Source organism: Monodelphis domestica, chromosome 6 (genome assembly GCF_027887165.1).
Source record: "Monodelphis domestica isolate mMonDom1 chromosome 6, mMonDom1.pri, whole genome shotgun sequence".
Taxonomy (NCBI): domain Eukaryota; kingdom Metazoa; phylum Chordata; class Mammalia; order Didelphimorphia; family Didelphidae; genus Monodelphis; species Monodelphis domestica.
Window position 1 is genome coordinate 300,347,096 of NC_077232.1, and position 16,836 is coordinate 300,363,931.

A 16,836-nucleotide genomic window follows, 5' to 3' on the forward strand; every position below is an offset into this window, starting at 1 on the left:
CCAGCTTTTGAGATTAAATACCTCAAAGATGAAAGATGAGTCAAGGATTGGTGGCATTTGAATGTCCTTCTCCTCAGACATAAGTGATCCTTCCAAATGAAGCAAGGCTAGACTGACAAAGAGCTATTATTAAGATTAATATTATTTTAACTTTCATTCACTTAACAAGCACTTATTTCATTCAAGGATTTTGTTTTACTAGTCGGGAATGCTATATCCTTCTTCTCTGGATTTAGCTGTAATTACTTTACAACTGATGCATAATTCCTTTCTGAGGTGGTGAGAGAAGACATCAGAGAGTTGAACTTGCTTAAAGGAAGTGGCCAAACCACCATCTACTTTGTCCACAGGACAACAAAGTCCCTGCCCTCAAGGAGCTTATTTTTTGCTGGAAATGAAAACTTTGAAATCCCTAAGAACAAAATAAAAATTAATACAATAATGGGATGTATAGCTCCCTCATTTTGTAGAGGAGGAAGAGGAAGCTCAGAGTTATTAAGTGATTTGTCCATGGTCACACAGCTCGTGTATTTGGATGGATATATGTGTGTGTGTGTGTGTGTGTGTGTGTGTGTGTGTGTGTGTGTGTGTGTGTGTGTGTAGGTGGGTAGGAATTGAAGCCAGGTCTATCCTGACTCTAAAGCTGGTTCCCTATCCCTGATACCATAAATTTGTAAATCGTAAACATCCATGTAAGTGCCTGGTGTTATTATCCAGTCTAACCCCCTCACTTTGCTAATGAGGAAGCTGAGGTCCATCCAATGACCGACTTGTCCAGAGCCTCACAGTGGCAGCAGAATCAGCCTTGGAAGCCAGGTTTCTTGACCCCCAAGCCAGTGCACAGACATTATCACATTGTTACTTGGCAATCCAGATATTTCGTCCAAACAGACAGAGACTCCTCAATTTGTATAAATAGTGCAGGTTTCAAAAACAGAACAAAGCATCATGGCTGATTAGCTGGGCCTTTCAATGAGCATCCTAATATACACAAAGATATTGATCAGCTTTACTCCCTGGGCTCTGAAGGAATGGATGTTGTTGAAGGCAGAAATACTGGAGTGTAAAACTCATCCAACTTTCCCCTGGAGAAGGAGATTCATGGGCCACATGAGAGTGGTGTTTGAGTATTTATAGAACTGTCCTAGGGATAAGAGAGGAGACTTTTTCTGCTTGGTCTCAGGAAGCAGAAACAAACGCAATGGGTGGAAATGGAAGAGGTATATTTTGGCTTGATGCTAGGAACAATTCCCCAACAATTAGAGCTTTCCAAAAATGGAATGAGCTGCCCGAGAGGTAATGATCAAAATAGTAGGAGTTTGTAGAGCACTTATAAATTTGCAAAGTACTTTCCATTCATGATCACATCAGATCCCCACTGCAATTCTGTGAGGTGGATACTCCTCTAATAATTATTATTATAATGATGATCTCCATTTTACATATGAGGCAACTGAGGGTCAGCAAGATTCAATGACTTGCCAACTGTCTCCAACAGGCAAATGTCCAATCAGGAGCTGACTAAAGTCTTGGTACTGTTTCCACTTCACCAAAGGAGAGATTTCCCTCTTTGGAGATCCCCAAGCAAAATCCCCAAGAAAATAATAGAAGAAGAGGAACCAAATATATTTACAAAAGGCAAAAAATATCTAAGAGTCAATCTGCAAGAGCATTCTCAATGCCTGTATAGTGACAAATACAAAAATCCATTAAAGAAATGGAGAGTAACTTAAATAATTGGAGGGCAATTCATTACTCATGGCAGGGCTCTACCAATATAATGAAAATAAAGGTAAAATCTGAATTAATTTAGAGATTTAATCTGATGCCCATCAAACTAGCAATGGAATACACTATGGAACTAGACATTAAAAAATCATTTGGTGGAACAAAAGATCTGTAATGTTCAGGGAAACAATAGAAAAGAAAGTAGAAAAGGATGAGGCATAAGAAATAATCACATATAAAAGAAATATAAATATATCAGATATGGCCTATTGAATGCTTTTGTTATTTTTTAAAATAGTTTTTATATTTTATTTATTTTTATTATATTTATATTTTATATATTCTCTGGGAGGGAGGAGGAGGAGGAGGAAGAATACATGGATATAGGAAAAATGGGAAAATGATATCAATAAACTTTTTAAGGAAAGATATAAAGGGACAATGATATAAATTTTGGACTTCAAATAACTATAAAGTAGAAAGCATTTAAACTATTTGGTAAGTGCAACTAAGTGGTGCAGAAAGCCAGGCCTGGAGTCAGGAGGACCTGATTTTAAATCTGGCCTTAGATACTTAGATATTACGTGACCCTGGGCAAGTCACTTAACCCCAGTTGCCTAACTCTTACCTCTCTTCTGCCTTGAAACTGATACAGAAGGTAAGGGTTATTCTTTTATAAACAGTTTGGTACTGATTAACAAATAGAAAAGTTGATGAATGCGATAGTCTGCCTAGGGATGAGCCAAAACCAAAAGAACTCAATAACCCAACATTCCATAAACCAAAGAAGATAATTTATTTGGGCAAGATCTGCATATTTGACTTCAAGTACAAGGAAAAGGAGAAAGAACAGCTCGGCAGAAACTAGGTTTAGACCAGCATCTTATGTAACACAACAGCTAAATATCATCACTATATAACTAACATTTGGAGTGGATATGTGAAATGAATAATAAAGGGCATAACATAAGATCATAGAGGAGAACCAGGTCAGGTCCTTTTCTCCCCCCAGAGCTAGGGAAAAGTTTATAATCATCCAAGAGACAGACTTGGTCACAAAGGCTATACTAGACAATTTTCAATTAATTTCCCTGGGCTAAGAAAGGAAAATTGTCAATTGAACAACAACAACAAATCTCAGAATCAAATCTCTTTGATAAGGAATATATAAATATATGTATATGTGTATATATAATATATGTATGTATGTAGGTATGTATATGTGTGTGTGTTCAGCTAGGTGGATAGAAGACCAGAAGCCAGGAAGACTCATCTGAGTTCAAATCTAGCCTCAAATCTAACCTATTTAGCTGTGTGACTCTTGCCAAGTCACTTAACCCTGTTGGCCTCAGTTTCCTCATCTGTCAAATGAGCTGGAGAAAGTAATGACAAATCACTCCAGTACCTTTGCCAAGAAAACTTCAAATGGGGTCACCCTGAGTTGGACAGAACTGAACAACAAATATATGTGTGTATTCACAGATATGCATAATAAAAATGACTATAATATATAGTGTATATGTAGTATATATTCTATATGACTATACTGTATTGTGTAGGTGATTATATGATTGTTACGCTTTGATGGGTTGTGCTGAATTGCTTTGTTGGATTTTTAAAATTCTTCATTGCAAAGTATAAATGTTTGCCAGAAGGAGAGCTCATAGGATGGGAAGACAGATGTCAAAACAAATTGCCTGCTGAAGTGTAAAATGGTAGAAGAGATACCGAATAATCTTCTTGGATTCTGGGGGATCCTGGGAAAGAAATGCTGTCGCCTGGAAAGATGGGGTGTCCTTCAGCAGGAGTGTGCCATACCAAGAGCAGCAAGGAAGAAAGAGGCAGCAGGTGGGCTAGAAGCTGAATGAGAGACTTTGCTTCCGAAGCAGAAGAATGGAGTTCTCTTGGGTTCGCTCTGGTGTCATTGATAAAAGTGGTAAAAAGAAAAAGGAACGAGTCCCCAGGAAATGTGGGTGGCTGCAGCCTCCTCCCCAAACCAGGCCTCTTCCTATCTCAACAACCACCCAAGGTGCTGGGAATTACCCAACTTGGAAATTTCCCACGTTATCAAGCAGAAACCCAGCCAAGTTGGCCTGGAGCCCTCCTTTAAAGTTGTTAACAGCAAAATTGGCATTTAATGGGGAAAAACCCAAGCTTCTGAGAAATGGCCATCAAAACTGAAAAAGGCAGAAGGCCATCATGGTTTTGGCCCTGAGTGGGTTTTTCCTAGAGGAGCATACGAATCCATCAGCAGAAGACATCTGGAAGCGCAGGGATGCAGCAGCCTCCATCAATGGATTCTTTTTCCAACAATGAACAATTATTGCTGAGCCTACGTGGGTTTGGGGATTTTGCTTCAACCTTTTCCATGAAAGAAATGCAGGTCTGCAACCGGGATTAGATTCAGTCTTAGGGGTGGTGGTCATCTCAGATGATGAGAGTTTGGCTCCTTGGCAGCTAGGCAGCACAGTGAATAAAGCTCCAGGACTAGAGTCAAGAAGACTCAATTTTGTGAATCAGACACTCATTAGCTGTGTGACTCTGTCCAAGTCACTTGACCCTGTTTGCCTCCATTTCCTCATCTGCAAAAAGGAAATGAGAAACTGTTCCAGTATCTTTGCCAAGAAAACCTGAATGACAATATAGACCACAGAGTCACAAAAATTGAGATGTGTCGGAATAATTAAGCAACAAAAATGTGCCAAATACTGTACTAAGTTCTATAATAATAATAGAATATCATTAACTATGTGTCAAGCACTATGCCAAGTGATTTTCAATAATTATTTCACGTGATCCTCAGAACAACCATGAGATATCCTATTATCCCCATTTTACAAATGAGGAAACTGAGACAAACAGAGTTGAAGTGACTTGCCCAGGTACACAGCTAGTAAGTGTCCGAGTCTGGATATAAACTCAGGACATCATGACTCCAGATCCGGAATTCTATGCTTTGTGGTATTACTTGTTGACACCACTGAATATGTTCTCAGTGCCAACATAGATAAGGAGAGGGAGAGAGGCTGCACCTGTGATTTCACTGCCACAGAGAACTCCCAGAACCCTCTTCACCAATGCAAGCTGGTACCTTATAGATATGGAGAGTTGCTCAGACCTCTGAAAGGTTAAATGACTTGACCAGGGTCACATAGTCAGCACATGCCAGAGGCAAGACAAACTGAGATTTATACGTATGATGTTGGAAGCTGGCCTCCCTGGTTCTGAGGTCAGCCACCAACATCATATATATATATATATATATATATATATATATATATATATATATATATATGATCAATCAATCATACACATTTATATCAATCAGTCCACATTCAGGCACTTATTACATGTGAGGCACTGTGCTAGATTCTAGAGATACAAACTCAAAAGCAACATGGACCCTGCCTTCAAAGGAGGTTGGACTATCCTGGGATTTAGCTCCCAAAGGCATCTTAAAAATCATCTCATCTTACTAGAGGAATTCCATGTGAACTGTAACGACCTCCAGGAAGTGATGCAGAGTGAAAGGAGCAGAACCAGGAAAACATTGTACACAGAGACTGATACATTGTAGCACAATTAAATGTAATGGACTTCTCTACTAGCAGCAATGCAGTGACCCAGGACAATTCTGAGGGACTTCTGAGAAAGAACTGTGGGAGCAGAAACACAGAAGAAAAACAACTGCTTGATCACATGGGTTGGTGGGGATATGATTGGGGAATTTGACATTAAAAGATCACTCTACTGCATATATGAATAACATGGAAATAGGTTCTGAACAATGATACACATACAACCCAGTGGAATTGCTTCTCAGCTCCAGGAGGGTAGAGGGTAGAGGGGAGGGAAAGAACATGAATTATGTAACCTTGAGAAAATATTCTTAATTAATTCATTAATTTCTTTTTAAAAAAGAAATCATCTCATCTTAATCCCCCATTTTACAGAGGAGAAAACTGAGACCCAGCCTTTGTTACCCATTACTGTCATGACTACACACTAGCTTCCTCTTTCCAAGGTTATAGACAGACACATTGAAGTATTGTGCTGATGAAGTAATCCAGAGACTGGACTTTCCAGGGAAGGGTTTGGCATGAACATTTCATTGAGTCTTGGAAAACCAAAATTGAATGGGAATATAAAGATGATTTAGTCCAGTTCCTCATCTTATAGGGGAAACTGAGTTCCAAGTGAAGGGTCAGAAGATATTTGTTTAGAACTGGCAGGGACCCTAGTCCAATTCCCTCATTTTGAAACTGATGTTTCAAAGCAGTGACTTTCCCAGGATCACACCGATTTTAGTCAGTGGCAGAGCCAGACAGACAGCAAACCCAGGTCCCCTGACTCTAATGCCTGTACCATTAGGCCCTCCTGCTCTGATTTGCCCAAAGTCACACAGATGGCATGTGGCTGGGGTGGTGGAGGGGAGCGGGGGAAACATTTCTTTTAACTCAGAGTCTTTGAGCTCCATCTTATTGGGCAGCCAAGTGGCCTTGACCCTTCTCTGAGTTCTGCTTGCTTTCTGCTTCACACATGTACTTCTGGGCTTTTGAGCCACTTTTTCAAGGGCAATAGGAAGTCCAGTACTATTATTACTGTTCCCATTTGGCAGAAGAGGAAGCACGGCCTCAGAGAAGTCCACTGATTAGCTTACATTTCCGGAGTGACTCAGAGACTCTTGCCCTCTAATCCCATGCCTTAGTCTAGTGTCTCCCAGAGTAATTCAGGCACAGAACATTAAGAGGCTTGGAATATGCAAACAGAACCCAGGTCCAAAGGGTAAAGGGCTTCTAGGGAAGGATGACCTCCCAACAAGATTTAACCATCATGGTGGAGTGAGGAACAGAAAAGTTTTAGGGACAAAATGCCTGGGTGTGGGTGACCTAGTGCAGTCACTTGGTCTCGAAGCCTCTGTTTTCCACTCTGTATATGAGCCCACTGGTTAGATGGCCGTTAGAACATGCTGGAGCCAGCTTGACCCAGCTCAGGACATTCATTTTCAGGGTGAGCACTTAGACCCTGGAAATCAGCAAAAGCTGCAAATTAGGGCTTGATTTTTTATTCTGTTGATCATCTTGACTTAGAAAGTGATGGAGAAAATATTAGAAATGGAGCTTACTTTAAAGTACACACATATACACATATGTATATGGGTAGGTATATGTGTGGGCATCTAGATAGTTCTGGGAGCTGGTAGTTAAAATTTACCTGTGTGCCCATGCTCTGGTCCCTTCTTCCTCCACATACTATGATCTTAGTCCTTTTGTCGTTCATTTTTAGAGTCTAGGCTTTAGACTCAGCTCACATTGGAATTATGGGAAGGTGGTGGCCAAGATCTCCCACAAAGACTGCAGTCATATTTTTAAATGTTTCTTTTTCCATTTTCTGTTTCTTACATCATCTCCATTATCTCTAATATACTTCCCCGGCTCCTCCTAGAGAACTAGCCCATAAAATAAATAATATTTTTTAAAGAAGAAAATCCCTGCATCACTGATAGCTCCATCTCACTTCCCAGAAGGGACTTCTCATATTTCTTCATTTGAGTCACATTTGGTCTTTAGAATTCTGTTACACTTCCTAGCTGTGTGACCCTGGGCAAGTCACTTGACCCCCATTGCCTAGCCCTTACCATTCTTCTGCCTTGGAGCCAATACACAGTATTGACTCCAAGACGGCAGGTGAGGGATTTAAAAAAAAAAAAAGAATTCTGTTACAAAAACTTTGATTTTCTGAAGGAAGGAGGGAGGGAATGAGAGAGAGGCGGGAGAGAGAAAAGGAGGGAGGGAAGGTAGAAGGAAGGGAGGGAGAAGTAAAGTACACCACTTTAAAAAGCTTCTTGAATTGGGGTGGGGCAGAGGTGGACAACCTAAACTCAAAATAAATACAAAATGGATTCAAAACAAATCGCCAGTAGTTTCTGGAGGTGGGAGAGGTGCTGCCTACTCAGAAGCAGGAAAGGCCTTTCGTAGGAGATGGCGCTTGATCTGAGCCTTGAAAAGACTATAGCATCAGAGAAGTCTGAAAGCAAGGAGGGAGGGCATTCCCAGCCTCTGCAAAGAGAACTAGTGGGAGATGGAATGTTCTGTAGGCAAGCAGGAGGGAGGTCAGGTTGACTGGCACCAGAATGGGCAAGGCAAGTCAGTGTGGAAAGAGAGGCCTGAGTCACACTGCCCAAGGCCATAAATTCCAAACAGAGGAACATGTATTTTATCCTCACAGCAATAAGAAGTCATGGGAGAGGGGGACAGGCAGAAGGTGAGGGTCGGCTGCTGAGATCCAGACAGACAGATTAACAGATGGACAGAGCAACGAAGGATGGCAAAGCCTAAAATTGAGTCTAAATGAAACCTCCTGGGAGAAAGCAGTCCTTTATCTTTGTTCTCTCTCTGAGGAGTCAGAGGATATTGATTGTACATAACAAGAAAGAGTCAATAAATAGGATAAGCCTGCTGACAGTAGTTAAGCAGCTCAGTGGATAAAGAACTGAGTCTGGAGTCAGGAAAACTCATCTTCCTGAGTTCAAATCTAGCCTCAGATACTTATTAGCTGTTTGATCCTAGACAAGTCATTTAATCCCTTTGGCCTCGGTCTCCTTATCTGTAAAATGATCTGGAGAAGGAGACAGCAAACCATTCCAATATCTTTGCCAAGAAAACCTCAAATGGGGTCAGAGTTGGACACAATTAAAATGATTGGATGACAACTGCTGGAGGGGAGCAGAGAGGATGAGACCAAAGATATCTGTGAGGGATTATTGGCCTTACCCATAAGAGCCACCTCTAATTCAGGGACTAGAATTCTCTGTAGTTCAGAAAGGCAATCCTGTTCCTGAAATAAGATCACAGGGGGCTCATAGGATGAGAGAAATAGAGCATTTCTCCTCACATTGTCTGACTCAGTTAGTTGGGCTTGTGTAGGATGATGCCATTGACTTCTATGACTGGTCTCTAGGCAAATACTCCCCTTCTACCCAGATATATGGGTGAGCCAGGCCAGGGGTCAGGAAGACTCATCTTCTTGAGTTCTCTGATGTTTGTCCTTACCAGATGAGAATTGGGAGCACAAGCTCACCTGGGACAACACAACCTGGGAATGAACCAGTGACTGATGCCAGTTTTATCACAACCTACTCACTGGGATGAACTTGGGGTGGGGTGGGGTTGGTAATACAGCTGTGTTACAGTTGTGACCAACCTCAGCCCCTATGAGCCCTTCCACATACCACACATGCCAAAGGCACTAAGGGTCCATACCTCCAGGCTCTGGACTTCTGCCTGAACATCCACCCCTGCTCCAACCTGGACCAAGCACTCTAGGTGGCCTTAAGGCAAGTTCCTTCCTCTTTCTGGGCTTCTCTACTCACTAGAGGGATTGTTCTATGGGATCTCTAACGCCTCTTTCAGCCCCCAAATAGCACCTATTCTACTCATCCACTGCACCCTAGATAAAAATCTTTCCCCACTACTGCTTTATCCTCACCTTCTCCATTCCATTCTTCCACTAAATGCCCCTCCTAAGACCCACAGTGCCAATAAATAGACCGATTTTCATTGCCCAAGACTTGAAGGTAGTCATAGGGGATATATAGTATCTCAGTGTTTGTAGTCGGGAGGTTTTCTTAGAGACCATTGAGACTGGTAACTCTCATTTTACAGGTGAAGAAACTGAGGCCCAGATATGTTAAGACACTTGGCCAAGGGCACTCTGGTTTTAAGAGGGAGAGTCACTGTCAAAATTAAGACCACAGATGATAAGGACTAGACCCCTGGTTTCATTGGTGTAGTACAACATTTCTCAAACTTTTTTGGTCTCAGGACCCTTTTACACTCTTAAAAATTATTGAGGACAGGGGAGGCTAGGCAGCACAGTACATAGAAGACCAGACCTGGAATCAAGAGTGCTTAGGTTCAAATCTAACCTCAGACACTTCCTAACTGTGTGATCCTAGGCAAGTCATTTAACTCCAATTGCCTAGTCCTTACTGCTCTTCTGCCTTAGAATAGATGCAGATAGAAAGTGAGTTAACTTTTTTTTTAATTCCTGAGGACCCCAAAGATGTGGTGGGTTTTTTTTTAATATGCCATTACTAAAGATGTGCTGAAAAGTGAAGTCCAAGTCTGAAGCAGGACCTGAAACCAGGTCTTCCTGGATTTTTTCATCTTCAGAGCTAAAAGAGCATTTAGAGTTTGTCTGTTCTGATTTGTTTTATAGACAAGGAAATGGACCTATAAAGTGACTTACCCAAGATCCCCTAAATCTACGGCAACACAAGTAAATCCCATACCCTCTGACTTCATACCCAGCCTACTTGTCAGCCTGAAAGGTCAGACTGGATGAGAAGAATAATAGTGTCAGCCAAGCAGAAGCAAGGAGCCCTGGTGAATGGGTCTGCAAAGGGCTTCCAGGAAACATCAGTATTTACCCCAAACAAGAAAGACCCTTCCAGAACATCTGAAAAAGACCCTACCATTCCTGCAGCGAAGCTGAGGGAGTCAGAAATTTTATTTTGATAAAAAGTGAACAGCAAATGTCAATTATAGCTCAATAAGGAGGAGAGGGGACAGAGGTTGCAACAACACAATGTAGTAGAAAGAACCCTAGATCTGAATTCAGAAAACTTGAGTTCAAATCCCAGATTTTCCACTTCGACCCTATGTGACCTTGGGCCAGTCCAGTCCCCTCTCTAGCCCCTCAGTATCCTGTTCCATAAGATACGTCGAGTGCTTCAGGTTACTCAAAAATCTCTTCTAGCTCTTGATACCGTGACCCGATGCTCATACGTGGTTTGGCACAGGCTCATGGCCCTAGCTTCATGGAGACCAAGAGAGACAGAGTGGGAGTAGGAAAATACCACGCCTCTCCATGGGCTCTCCGTGAGGAAAGCTGAGCCAGGCTCCAAGGAGATGTTGTGCAAATTTTCGACGCTGACTCCACTCTGTGTTCACCACCTCCAGCCACTAATAATAGACATGGACCTTTCTGGGTGTAGGAAGACCAAGTCATTCACAGAGAATTGGAGACATGCAATAGGAACCCCAAGTTTCAACTATAGCATGACTCTTGCTATGTTTTTTGACATCTTACCAGAAAACACACTCCACTGGCCAAGTCTGTGTCATCATCATTCTAAACATGAATTTCCAGTTCAGGCTAAAGTATGTTTAGGGCAAGGCAGGATGAGAGGAGGGAGAGCTAGAGACAGTCACAGAAACAGCCACAGCCACAGACACAGACACAGACACAGACACAGACACAGACACAGACACAGACAAAGAGAGAGCCATGAGGGGAAGAGAAGGGGGCTATATGACAAATACAATGGACATGACCTTCCCAAGTGAGAGATGATAAATATCAGGAAAGAGTCCAGTCACCCACCTGAGTCCTCCTCTGGCTTGGTACCTCTATAGGCCTGGGTGTGGCTGAAGAGCAGATAAGAGCATTCTAGAATTTCACCACTCAGGGAAGGGACCAAGGGACCTCAGGGTTTGCACCTGAGCAGGAAGCTTCTGACAAGTGGTCATCTAATCTATGCTTGAATACCTTTAGGAAGGTGATCTCACCACCTTCCAAGGCATCCTACTCCAATTTGGGACAGCTCTAAATATTAAGAGGTTTATCTGGATATCAAGTCAAAATTATCTCCTTGTGTGTTCTGAGTCACATATATTTTCTAGAGGTGTGACTCCTGGGCTTATTTTCCCTTTTCATTTGGATTCTCTGCTTGCCTGTCTTCCCTCACTGATAGTGCAGTAATCTGTGGAAAAGTGGACCCCATATTTGTAGAGGATGATGCTTCTTATAACTTAACTTTTTCACTGTAAATATTTTTCCAGTCCATGTAAAAATGTTTAACATTCCTTTTTTAAAAATTTGAGTTCCAAATTCTCTCCTTCCCTGTATCCCTTCTTCCTTCATTTAGAAGGTGAGCAATTCAATATAGGTTATACATGTCATCCCTTAATTTTTCATGCTGTTTGATTAAACACTTTTTGCTCTCAACTGATATGTCCTTCTTCACTGGCTTAGTAAAAATAAGCATACTGATAGAGGCTTGTAAGCTATGTTTTTAAATGGGTTCTGATCTACTTCTACCTGATGCCTTGCATCAAGGGTGGTTTTAAAGAGCATTCGTTTGTGTATTCCAAGGTAAACTCTCCACATTTCTTTAACTGATCTTTGTGTAACACTGTTTTAATCTTTGTTGGATCTATTTTCATTGATTAGCCCCCACTGAAGGGAGACCATTTGTGAATGTCTTCCCTAGGCTAAACTTTCCAAGTTCCTTTCGTTGATCTTGTATGACATTATTTGCTCTAATTTTATTTCTTTAGGCAACTGTCAGTGTAAAGACTGTTTTTACCAAAAATTTGGCCAACTTTTCTGCAAATATAGTCTTATAAAGTAACTTGGAAGACTGAGAAGTTAAGGAGCTTATCCTCAGTCACATAATGACAGCTTTATGTGTCCAAATGGAATCACACAGATAATATGTATCACCAGTAGGATTGAAATTTCCAAGTGTGAATAACCCAGATTCCCTTTCTGTTTTAACATTAAGCAGTTACATGTAACCACAGAAGAGAAAAAGGCAGGGATAAAAGAAAGATTATTACCAAAGACTAGAATTTCCTTCTTCTTATTGCCCTGAAGCCTAAAGGTACTGCTTTGTGGGGCATAGGACAACTCTATGGTCTCCTTCAACTGTCCCTGTTAAGAATATATTAAGCTCTGTCTTAGTGTCTTTTTTGGTAGAGTTGATTCCTCTCTAATACTTGACTCTGTCTTCAATGATAAGTGGGTTTTTAGGATTCTCAAAGATAAAGCATTTGTCCCTTTTCAGAAAAATAGCAAAAGGAGCATTCAAGTCAACAATGACAGAGTTAAGAACACACATCTGTTTTACATACTTTTTGGAGAAATGCCATAACTTACTGTTATGCTGCTTGGTTAGTAGTGCTTTATGTTCAAAAGGGACCCAAATGACATCACTGGTAATGTCTTTTGACTCAAGCATAAATTGGATATAAATAAGGCTGAGTTGCACAAAGTCGTTGGCCTCACTCTTACTTCCAGAGTCATTGAAGTCCAGTAACAAAAGTCAATATGCTTGGTGATGGCCCATGATGTGGTGAATGACCTTGGTTTCTTTGAAGTGTGACCGAGCACTGAGAACTCCATAGTGCCTGCCTCTTCTGCCTTCATAGCCACTGGAACAAAATATTCTCATCTGTTTATTTCATCAGGGGAAGTCTTTATATGACTGTGGTAGACACCTTGCTAACTCACTTATAGGTTTGAGGACTGTTGCTCACCCTGATGTTGGTTACTGTTATATAAAGGCACTTTACAAGGCACCCAGAGGAAGAGACTTTGGACAATACAATTATCTGGTCTGATGCCCTCATTCTAGGGGTATGGAAACTGAACCCCATAGAGGGAATGGGATTAATTCAATGTCATACAACCAAGGAGTTGCATAAACAGGACTGTAACCCAGATCACCAGTTCTCTTTCTATTTTACCATGTGGATCTGTTATATATAACTGCTACTTATTTTCAATCATAAATCCAATGGCAGACCAAGAGCCTCACAGTGGCAGCAGAATCAGCCTTGGAAGCCAGGTTTCTTGACCCCCAAGCCAGTGCACAGACATTATCACATTGTTACTTGGCAATCCAGATATTTCATCCAAACAGACAGAGACTCTTCAATTTGTATAAATAGTGCAGGTTTCAAAAACAGAACAAAGCATCATGGCTGATTAGCTGAGCCTTTCAATGAGCATCCTAATATACACAAAGATATTGATCAGCTTTACTCCCTGGGCTCTGAAGGAATGGATGTTGTTGAAGGCAGAAATACTGGAGTGTAAAACTCATCCAACTTTCCCCTGGAGAAGGAGATTCATGGGCCACATGAGAGTGGTGTTTGAGTATTTATAGAACTGTCCTAGGGATAAGAGAGGAGACTTTTTCTGCTTGGCCCCAGTGAGCCAAGGTAACCCAGAGCACCAATTCTCTTTCTACTTTACAATGTGGATCTGTTATATATCACTGCTTCAATCATAAAGTCAGAAAACAAACATGAAAGCCACACTCCATCGTGCATTAAATGGAAGTCAGAAGAATGCAGTGGTAAAATCACTTGGGTTTGAGTTCTAGCTTTGCCAATTACTAGCTAGTTAGGAAAATAGCTTAATCCTCCTTCCCCCAGGGCCTCAGTTTCTAATATTCTGATGGAACTAGAATCTCAATGTGGGTGCTGCCTCTTTTGATGCATGTCAGAACTCACTGGTGTTTTCTTGTCCTATACATTGTAATATTTATAGAGAAAAATGAGTGGATATGAAGAACAGGGGATATGGAAGGTTTGTAGCAGGGAACTGAGGAGTTTAAGAGAAAGAGGGAATATGGCTACCAATGAGGCAAAAGGAGAGAGATGTCCCCTGCTGAGAGGCTATTTTGAACAAAATGGGGTGTCCAAGAAATCAGTCACTTATGATAGCCTGCAGAGATGTCTTCTCTATGGATTGATGCTGAAGATGCCCCAGAGCAGGTAAACACAGACCCTCCTGAGGGACAAGCCTTTCCCCAGACTTTGGTCACCCAGAAGGGGTCCAATAAGGATCATTTGCAGTTGAATGACTGAACTGAGGTTCAGCTCCTTCTATGCCCCTGAAAAGATAGTCCACTTATCTGACTGAGATATTCAAATAAAATAAAATTTAATAACCAGTTCTCATTAGAGAGGTATCAGGAAGAGGGAAGAGGGATCTCCCTAGATAAGGTTTGAGTCTCTCTCAGCTTTGGAGCCGAGGTCAGTCCTCACAGGCTGGTGGAGGGTTTCTCTTATTCCTATCTATGCTATATCTGTACTAGTTTTCTTAATTTCAAAATCTTAGCAGTAGACAGCAAGCAACAAGAAAGTTCTGACTTTCAGAGCTGGTTGGGCCTGTCTTTTCGGACTGAAGAAAATAGAGGCACTTCTATCCAGAGACTGGGAAGGAAAGCTCCTCACATTTCCAATCTAGGAAGGAAGTGCTAGTCACAAGACTAACTGCCACTCCCAGTTGCCCCTCCCCCCACTAACTGTCAGTCTTGTCAATTTCTTCTCGCCTTAATATTCCCACTGTTGTCAACAAAGTGGCAGAAAGTCCAGAACTTGTTTTAGTTTCCTTTCCACAATTGTCCCCTTTTGTTTTGTTGTGATCTTCCCAAGGTCACTTATTTTTATTATCATTGCCAATTTACTAAATCTAATTTCTAACTACTTCCCCAAAAATAATAAAGTTCCCTCAATTACTCTATCATTATTCTATGCTAATTTTATCTACTCTAAGGAATTCTTTGCAGGAAAGTTTGGGTAAGGGTAGTCGTAGGGTTTTGCAATAAATTCAGTACAATAAATGTTTGAACAAAACCATTACAAGAAATTTGAATTTTAGTGCTAATACTACTTACTCTTGCTAAGTTAACTAAAACAAATAGTTTTTCTATTTTATAGATTATTATTTGCAGACTATCTTATCTACATATATTTCCATTAAACACAATTTCAGCATCAGCTTACAATAAACAATTAAAAGTTTACTAATTATCTGCAAATGCAGCTTAAGTCTATCCCTATGTATAACTAATTGTCTATGCTATGTTTAACTTAACTTACTCCTAATCTATTCCCTACTTATCACTATTATCTAAGTCTCTAGTCTAATCTATAACCTAATCTTATGTACCACATATATACATGCTATGCTAAATATTTACAGATTCAATCACTATGTTACTAACCTAATTAAAGTATATACATTATTTATAGAGATTATTTGCATATAATACAATAATATACATTGTTCCACATGCTGACATCAAATAGAAATATCTATTGATCTTTCTATTTGCCTAAGACCTTGTGGAACTAACAATATACATATTTACATTTTGCATAAATACAATTTTAGACATTTGTTTATTTAAACAAGGTCTCCCAACATGTCAGTTTGTGATTTTGTGTTTTGTGTCTAATAGTGTTGTGTTGAATTAATACTTATCAAGTTTCTTCAGATTTCCACTTCTCATGTTGACTTATGGATCTCTTCTTTCTTCCAAGTTATGTAGTGATGCATGCTATTTCCCTATTATGTGAAATTACTTTTGTTTTATTATTTCAACACATTCAGTCTTGCATATGTCTCATTTTCCATCTGTCCTCTTCTTATATAAACAAATTTACAAAGTTCAAAGTCTTAGTTGTCCATTTCAGCTTTTTCTCTTTGTTTCTTCTCTCTAGCAGATTTTCTTGATGCGTTTCCTCTGGGCTGTTTTAAAATCTTTTCCTCTGGGATGCTTTTCCTCTGGAATGCTTTTCCTCTAGGATGCTTTTCCTCTGGGCTGGAAAGTTGTCTTCTCGCTGTGGCATGCTTGACTATTGGGATCTTGTTTTCTTGAACATTATGTGTCACTATTATTTCTTTGTGGTGTACTTTTTGATGTTAATCAGTTTTTGTGTTCATTTCTCAGCCCTATCTTTTGTCTAATTATCTTCTATGTCTGTTATAGTGATGTTGAATTTTTCTGGTTTTATGTGGGAACAGTGGAACCATGAGTCTTTCCCTGTGATTTTTATAGCTGTTGGGGTAGTAAGCAATACTTCATGTGGTCTAGTCTATTTTATGTCTGTAGCCAATTTTCTATTGAAATTTTTAAAGTATACTATGTCTCCTGGTTTGATGTTGTGAAAATTTTAATCCAGGGGTACTGTTTGTTGTATCAAGCCCATTTCATGCAACTCTGCTATTCTTGTCTGTAAAGCTTGTATATATTTTGTTAATTGACAGTCTCCACCTATCATTGCAATGTAAGCTGGTTTACAAGTCCTTCCTTGCCAAATTTTGTGAGAGCATCTCAAATGGAGAGATGTGCAAATCTCCATGGGGTCATGTTCTAAGATGGAACAGAACTAATGGCAGAATGTCTGTCCATTTTTGGTGTGTTTCTGCACAAAATGTTCCTATCAATGTTTTGATGTCTTTATTTAATCTCTCCACTTGCCCTGAACTTTGGGGGTGATACAGGGTATGGTATGTTGCTTGTAT